The sequence below is a fragment of the Octopus sinensis genome, linkage group LG4 (assembly GCF_006345805.1).
Source record: "Octopus sinensis linkage group LG4, ASM634580v1, whole genome shotgun sequence".
In the NCBI taxonomy this organism is placed as follows: domain Eukaryota; kingdom Metazoa; phylum Mollusca; class Cephalopoda; order Octopoda; family Octopodidae; genus Octopus; species Octopus sinensis.
In genome coordinates this window covers 104,119,339-104,129,221 of record NC_043000.1, presented here as the reverse complement: position 1 = coordinate 104,129,221, position 9,883 = coordinate 104,119,339, and positions in this window count along the sequence as shown.

The following is a 9,883-nucleotide window of genomic DNA, read 5'->3' as shown; positions in this document are numbered from 1 at the left end:
TATATATGATGATAATGGAAGGTTGGGCCCAGAAAAGTTGAGTTGAAAATTCTAAGATTGTCATTTACTTTGAAAGATACAGACAGTGTAAAGCAACATGAAGAAAGTGCTGAAGGCATCTCCAGCAAAAATATTCATAAAGTTGAAGCAGTCAACACCTCTCAGTCATTTCTTTTCATTTTCTGCCATTATAAGATATTTGTTTTTAATAATTACCCTTTAAAACTTTCAGTCTACTGCAGTTAAATGATGGTCAAGAAATGGTTCCTAGATATTATTGGCAGGAAATGCAATATAGGTGGACTTAAGAAACCGTTTTCTTTGACATAAATAATAATCAACCTTGAGAGGAGGTAAAGGCATATTTGCTCCCAATAAACGCAAGACGCAAGGTGAGGTGTGGATTTGAACTCAGAATGTAAAAAGATGCAACTAAATGCTGCCAGTCATTTTTTCCCAGTGCCCTACCATCTGCTGTAGCATTTACAATAAGTTTATGAAGATTTTTTTCTACATAAAGAAATAAGCACACACATGCATATGAATATTAACAGTGTGTGTGTATGTATGTGTGTGTGTGTGTGTGTGAGAGAGAGGGAGAGAGATTACAAGGAATTTATAATTACATAAACAGAAATAAAAGTTAAACACTGAAAGGTGTGGTAATATTTAAACAATTTAACCGTTCCAGACATATAGATTACAACAAAAAACACATTTTGATTCACAGATTTAAAGTAGTTTTCCTTACAAAAAAAAAAAACAAAAACACGAAAAACTACTATGGAACATCTCATGTTATACATTTACCTTTATCTTTCTCATTAGTGATTTACCAGTATATATAATTGCAGGTCTCTGGTAAAACAAAAACGAACAGTTTGTGCTGCTTTGAATCACAAAATATGCATGGTAACAAGGATAAGAATGTAGAAGTTACAGTGAAAAGCTGGTAACAAATAGAGGGTTAAGAAACAGAAGTAATAGTGTGGCATCAACGACTATTTCATTTGTGTGCATGCACACACATGCACACACATACAAACACATGCACACACACACATTATTTACAAAATGTTCTGAATGAAAGACAAAAATGAAAGTTTATACAGAGTTCATCTGTTAGTATTGTAATAATGAAAAAGCCAGAGTATTATATGTTGAAATATAGTTGAGGACAAGACCATAATGAAGGTCAGTAAAGAAACCAATACATTTCCATTTTCAAATTAACTGAAACATTTTTGCTTTTTTTTAAAAAATGTTTTTCTCTTCAGTCTTTTCCAGATTATTTTCAAGTTGAATAACATAAAAGAATTATATATATATATAAATGGAGGAAAATACTGATGAAATGTAAATGATGTACTAGCTTTATATATATATATATATATATATATATATATATATATATATATATATATATATATACACATACACACACAGATAGATAGATAGACAGACAGATAGAGAGTGAGAGAAGCAGACACAGAGAGAGATTTTTCTTTCCCAAATTTGTAATTTAAGTTTTTGTCAAAATTTTTTTCATTTTGTTTTTATTTCCATGATATTTTTTAAATCTAATCTTTTGATTAAACGTTTCTTTTTAACATTTATATATATATATTTTTTTCCAATTTTTATTGAGTTATTTTCATTTTAATAGTAAACTTGTTAGCAACTATTTAACATGGCAAGAGTTAAAAATGACTAAGACGTTTCCTTTTCCCTTATAAAGTAACATTTCTAGATATTTAAATCTGCAGAAGTATTTTCTTGACCATAGAAAAATGACTTTCTACATTAATAAATTCAAGTTAGTGTATAAACAAGAATGCAACATTTAAATCTCTAAAAGGCAACTGATGTATTTTGCTATGTTCAAAAATTTTGGCGTCCATGTTTGTGTACCAGAATAAGTAGGATGACTTTTGGTTAATTTGGATACAGGGTATACTTGTTGAAATAGATTATTTTTATAGTTGGATGTCCTTCCAATTATGAACTCCAGCATTTATGAAGTAAAAGCAAGACTTACTGTCAAACAGTTTGAGACAAGTAGAGTTATGTGCCTTACCCAGAGGCATAACACAATGGATGCAGTAAGGTCAGAATTCATGATAATGCATCCAGTTTTCAGTATTTTAAATTCACAGCCAGTGCCTCTCAATAAGATGATTTTGACATACATAGTTTGTGTGTGTGTGTGTGTGTGTGTGTGTACGTGTGTACATCTGTGTGTGGTAGATGACAAACTGGGATATTAGATGAAAACTGATGAACAACTTATATTGTAACAGATATTTTAGAACGATATACAATAACTATATTATCCTCAAATAGCTTTTAAACTCTGAAAGTATATATATATACAGATACACACACATCTTAGTGTAACTAAGTTTAACCAGAGCTTAATATAAAAAATTTCTAAAACAATTTAATATCAAGCAAAGTTTCTAACAATACTGATAGTTTTTCTTACCTCAAATTTAAAGTGATCTACAGGAAGATCTACACTACAGATGAGATTCAACAATCAGTTTAGAAATAATATATTCACCTGTCAACTGCAGTTGAATATATTATATGCAAAAATTATATGCAAAAAGGCACAAGCTAATTGACGAGCTTCAAAAATATAAATGCCAAAATCAAAAACTTAGAACCTTGTAAAATATATTAAATTAATATGGTTCAAGAATGGCTGTGTGGTTAAGAAGTTTGCTTCACAACTACATGGTTCTGGGTTTGATCCCACTGTATAGCAGCTTGGGCAAGTGTCCTCTATTATAGCTACAAGTGGACCAATGCTTTGTGAGTAAAATTTGGTAGACAAAAGCTATGCAGAAGCCCATTCCAAATGCTTGTGTATCTGTGTTAACTGGTGTAAAAATGATGTATTGACTTATGTCCCTTTACATCAAAATCCAACTTAGCCATTAGAGAAATAGAGATTGATAAATAAGTACCAGACTGAAATAAAAACTAAAGTTCTTGAAGGCAGTGCCCTAGCATGTCCACAGTTCAATGACAGAAACTAGGAAAAGAATAAAAGACACATCACCAGCAAAGTTTATTGAGATGATAGTTTAGAAATGATACCTGGGGCATGGCATACTGACTTAGCCAGTTAACAAGAATGAAGATGTAAAACAAATGATTCTCAGCTGAGTTCCTTTAAACAGGAATGGACATTAATAAATTGATTCCTTGACTACTGAGAAAAAATTCTTATAGTGCAGAAACATGGAACTTAACAAAAGACTTGACAAGAAAGCTAAGAACAACACAGTCACAAATACATAATGCTTGGAGAATATAAAACAATGAAATAAATTTTAAGAAAATCAAAACTAGTATCATTGTCAAATTCATAAAATTATTGAAATGGGATTTGGGCTGGACATGCCTGCAGGATGAGTGACAATAAATAATGTAAAAACCTGATAGAGTGAATTCTAAGAGTCTGTAAAAACAAACAAAATATGACAAGATGGAGGGATGAACTGAATTGATTTGATAAAAAGTTGGAGATTAAGAACCTCAAAGTCGAAAATTATAGAAAGAAAAGATAAAGTCCTTCACCCAATAGTAGGAGAGTAATGGCTTGATTTGATTGAAAACAACAAAATATTTCATACAAAAATGAATTCCACTGAGAATACAGATTTCTTCATTAAAATTTTTTTTAATGATTAAAAGAAATTTTAAAAACATTCTAAAAGAATTATTGCATAAATTTCCTATTTTCAAAATATAGACTGGTTCACAAGGTTGTTGAAACATCACCAAAATTAGCTCATGTTCTACAAATAAATTCTAGTGAACATAAATAATTGTTTACAAAAAAAATGATAAATATTTATCTTGAAACATCTTTGAGTGCAACAGCTGGCCAAGTCTGTAGGATGCTGATTGAAGTATCGATGATTTGTATCTTGTTGCTGAAATGTGTCCCTTAAATACCAATGATCATCATACTCCACTCCACTAATACCCTGAAATATCCAACTTAACTACATTTTCATTGTATCAAAAAGAAATCAACAAACGAACAAATGTTGTAAAACAATAGCTAAGAATATTCCTGAAGGTAACTTTGAAATGAACCATGTAATAAACAATTTGATCGGTCTTTGGCCATATACTCAGTTCTGATGATTGATGCGAGGATTGGCGAGGACTTCACACTGGAGAATTTTAAATATTTTATTGAAAACTATCCTGTTGCAGCTGCTATCATGTTAGAATAATGTATCACTACATGTATACATCATCAACAGTGTGATGATTATGATGGAATACTTATAATTTTTAACAATTTTCGAAATGAAACAAGAACTTCTTTTGTTTGCTAGATAGAAATACTTGAAACTGAATAGAAAAACTGAGTGAACACTTGGTTGAATATCACATAAATGTGAAAAATTATTTGCTATTAGTGACAGAAGCAGTATGGTTCAGAATAGCATTCTTTTCAGCGCTAAATGTCAAAATGAGAAGCCTTCTTTAAATGAATACTGCAATATTGTAGCTTTCTTACAGTATATCTACATTAAGTAAGATACATAGAATGCTATTCTAAACTAATACTGCCTCTGTCACTAAGCCTGCCAGCAATTTGTAACTCTAGTGATTTGTTAATCACGGTTTTTCTACATAAGTAGAGGCTAAATTTGTCTAAGCATGTTTGTTGTCAGCGTATACCTGCTACTGATGACATGCAAAGATGCAAAAATCCAGATTTAGCAACTCTACTGCTGCTGCTGGATGCTTTTCATCTGGTACTGATTCTGTGCTTTCCAGCTTCTACATCTATACAAGATGCTTTCTCAAGATGAATACTGCAGTTTTGAGGCTTTCTGCAGTATATCAACATTGAGTAAGATATACAGAAAGCTATTGCAAAATGTAGCAATTTTAGTAAATATCAGTGGAATTAATGAACTAGAGAACATACTGCAAAGATTGGATAAATGTGGTGAAGAATGGGGGTGAGATAGTTCAACAATTTTATGTAACAGTAAAGAAACAACTAGCAAATGAATATTTTCAAAGATCTAATACAAATTTATGAACTATATTGAATTTTGAGCTTAAAAAAATAATCCAAATGCTAAATTGCAATTTTCTTTTTTCTCTTAATTACGAAATCATATAGTTAACATTGTAGTCAGTTATAAATCAGTGTCTTCAATATGCTTCATTGGTATATCCATATTTCTTATATCTATCAAGAAATAAAAATGAAATAGAAAATTTACTTTATACTCAATGGAAAACTGATTCAGTGTAGTGAAATATGAAACAAAGAGACCCCAAAACACCCACAAAATCCCATGATAGAAAGCAACAACAATAACAACAAGAAACAACAGGAATAATACTTTTCAAAAATTATAACTGGAGGAAGACACCCCCCACCCCAACAAAAAAAACCAAGAATTATATAATAGCTACTATGGCTATTACTTCTGTAAAGCAATTCCTCTCAGAATTAATTTTAGAAAAAAAGATAATTTCCATTTGATTTTATAAGTTTCTAGAAAGTAATAAAATACATCTGCTGAAACAGTGCTGCTATCACACAATGTCAAGACAGAGACACAAACATATAAACCTGTCTATAAAATACCTCCCTCATCTGTAGTCATTGTGGCAAATCAAAAGAGATCATTATTGCTATCATTAATAATTATGTCTTATTATTGTATCTTGAACACTTTGGAATTAGTTGTACCCAAATATGATGATCTAAATTAGTAAGGAAGAGTAAACAGTTAAAATGACAGAAACAATAATTTTTTTCAACAGCCTGCCTAAAACTTTATGAAAGATTGAAAACAAATAACAATAAAACGTCAAGAATAGTGAATTAATTAAACTCATGGAGACAGACGTTTCAGCAAATCCTTCTCAATGCCAAAGAATTGAGGATGAATAAAAAAAATCATTTTTTAAAAAGGAGAATACCCCGCCACTTGAGGAGTTAATGTTTTGCCTATGAATCGTTGTCAAATATGATATTACTGCCCTATTTCCTTGAGAATGTAATTTTTAAACTTCCTTTAAATGAAAGATTCTCTGGTGGTGGTGATGATGTTGATGATGATGAAAACAATAACAATAAATTTTACAATTGTGCTTTTGTTTGGTATTTATTTGTATCTATCTACATATATTTTCTGCTAACGGGAAAGACTTTAGTAACATCTGGTTACATAGTATGCATTTAATATTTATATAAAATTGGTGTTAAGTAGAAGTCAACAATTTGTGGCGTAGATGAAACCAGAGTGGAACAAAAAGGTGACAGATACACACACCACACTGCTTCCTACATAACATGTTGCAACTAAACTTACCAAAAAAAAAAAATCCTTCATTTCAAAAGGCAACGTGTAACTATTGAAATCTCTCTAGCTGAATACTTGGGGATTCTCTCTCTCCAAAGCAATTGCATCTTAAGAATTCCTAATATCCCAAACAATACTGAAAAAAATTTTACATGAGACACACTGTGAACACTTTCAAGTTTTGTTGCTAACAGGATCTTCACACATTCAGAACAGGAATATAGAAAACTCCAAATCCCTGTCCAATTCATATGGAGACTCAATGACTGAGGATCCAAGAGCCTTCAAACAATAGATCAATAAAGCTACTTCATACTTCAATGGATCAACAAAACTACTTTATACATCAAATCAATAAACCCTCAAACATAGGTGGATCATGAAACTGCAAGTTTTCGTTATGAGAAAAGTTTCAGAAATTAAAGTAGTCAATGAAGGTCAAAGATATTATCCAACTGTCATCACCAACATTCCTACAGGACAGCTTCAAAATGTCTGAAAACTCCAGGATCACTAATTCAAATTGGATTTGATAAGTTTCACAAAGTAGTTACCTTTGATGATCACAGGCTTGATAACTACTCAGCAGCTTCCCATTACAACACAATAGTTTAGTCATCTTCAACCTGAACATTATCATCAGCTTTGACCACAGAGAATTGGTCAATTTAGTACTTTGCATACTTTGCAGACATGACTCTAATCACTACCGATTATCTAACCAATTAAATGTATACTTTACGTGAAACTATGAATAACAATGGTGTAAGTCACCAACTGTTTCCCAACATACACATGCACATACACATATCTAGGGAAAACAATATTCTGCTATGACCTAGGTTTAATAATTACAATAAATATGCTATATATATATATATATATATATAATATTTATTTATGTAAAGAATATTAGTTGTTATCTACATATTAGGTTAGGATATGAAAAAAGAAATTCAGAAATAAATAAGAGTATGGCTTAATGATAGTTTGACCACATGTTTCACTTCTACTACCCAGTTAATAGTTCCTTCTCCACATTTCAGAGGAAGTTAAAAATAAGTACTATTAAGATATAGATATCAGTAAGTTTAAAAGATATTAACCATCAGTGTGACATCATGAAGTAGGAGAATAACATAGAATACATCAGAACAAGTGGTATATCCATGGTTATCCAAACTGAGGTGTAAATGGTGAGTTAATTTCAATTATGGAAGAAATACTTGAGTAAATAAAAGTGAATAATCTCCAACATACATGATTGTAATGGAATATAATTCATGCAATGAAATATAGACTATATATTCTAGCTTGGAACCTGATCCACTAAATTACATTTTACAGTTTAAAACAATCTTCTCTCAAAAAACAATAGAAGTCCTTCATTTGTTCAATGCATTCAACCAAATCCTCCTCAATAAACTCCTTGACACCATTAGAAATATTAGTGATCACTTCTTTTAAATTCTGAAATCTAAAACATCATGGCTATAATGTAGATATATGGACTAGTTTGTTCAAATAGCTATTTCAATGTCATTGATCTGATGAAATGGCAACAAGACTATGTTCTAAAACTATTAATCCCATCTGAGTGAATCTATTACAACATTTATATCAATATGTTTCAACAGATTTGATCTTTGATCATAATCAGACGTCTCATTACAACATAAAGTAGAGGGTCTGATCCCAGATAGGATGGAATCTAGGAACCTTTATTTTAAAATCTAGTATAATAATGGCCTTATCTACTATGCACATACATCATTGATTTAATTCATAAAGACATTACTATCTGTATTTATGCTATTCAAAAAAGCCATTACTATCTGATGGCAACTCAAATCAACTGAAACTTAGTATAGATACTTTAAATATATGATCTAAAAATGAGGTTAACAAAGACTATATAATCTCAATTAAGTTGCTGCTTAAGCAAGGCTGATGGGATCACACAACAATTACCATGACAATGTCCTAACTGACTATACAAATAGATGTTTGATTGAATTCAGTTCATGTAAAGTTTTTGTTTAGCTCTTGTTAAGTTGCTTTGGTTTTTTATTTAGTTCCAGAAAACTAGCATAATGCAATATTTTGTAAAAGAAAAAAACAAAAAATAAACCATCAGCCATAACTGAATTCTGTGAGTGCTACCAATTATATTACTTACATGCCTGAATATAGCATAGGTAAATCTATAAATCAATTGCTATGAATTACTAATCAATTACTACAGCTAAAATCAGTTACTTTTTATTTGTGGTATTTTATACTGGTTTTTAACAAAGGTATAAGGCTATCACAAAGGAGAGAGGATGGGCTAAAGTAATATAAATTGACCTTAGTATTTGATTAATGTTTTATTTTCTAATTTGAACTCAGAAATTAAAATGTAAAGAGACATAAACTATATACAACAAAGCATTTTATCTAACACTCTATGCACCACACAACCAATAATAATAATTACAACAACAATGTTTTCTAATATGGATAGAAGGCCATACATTTTGGGAGAAGACTAAGTACAGTTAATTAGATTACATCAGTACTTGACTGATATTTGTTTTATTGATTGTTGAAGTATGAAGGGCAAAATTGATCTTGTAGGGATAACACATTTTAAAATGATGTAATATTGAGTCACAAAGTTACCTCAGTTTGATGTTCATCAGCAGCCAAAAAATCAATGGTTCACATCTTGTCATTTGTAATGTAGTGTTTCTATAGAAAACAGTTGCCATTCAACTTACAATGTTAACATTTAAATCCCTTAACTGCCCTGAGCAAGATATTAAACAACATCTAGTGGTGAGGATCCAGCTCAGGAGTTTTGGAGAGTGTAGAGTTGCCATTTAGTCACCACTTCTCTGTGTGATAGTACTTACCAAGAAACTTAGTTATGGGTCAAATAGCAGATGGCCTTGTGGATAAAGTATACAAGACTTTGAGGAGGGCTGGCCCCTAGACATGTGTCACATAGACCCACAGGTGTGTGGACAAGCCCTGATGTCACATGTACCAGCCCCCACCCTGCCTGTAGGGGAACTAGCAGAGTAAACTGGCAAAAAAAAAAAGGTAATGGGAAATTGCTGAAGTATCTAGAACAAGAAAATTCACGAATCCTCAGGCTTTGTCATGTAGGTTCATGATCGCCACTGCTTGTAAGTATGGCACATGAAGAGAATGAGAAGTTTAAATTTGCATCTCAAGTAGATATATGTATTATTTTAAGCCACAGCAGCCCTATATAATTGATAAGTGAAAAGGGAAAAGAAACATACATACTTGCACTCACAAACATGCACATATACAAAACAACTTTCTATGTACTCCAGGGAAAGTGTATAAAATAGAATGTTGGAGTATCATGAAGAAAAGAAATTCAATAGTTTCAGTAATGCTGATCACAAAAAATATGTATAATAGTTGATATTTGGAAGAACATGTCACTGTCAAGTTGAAAATCTCAAGTAAACTTTGATGTATGAAAGCATTTCTAAACCGGAGATGAA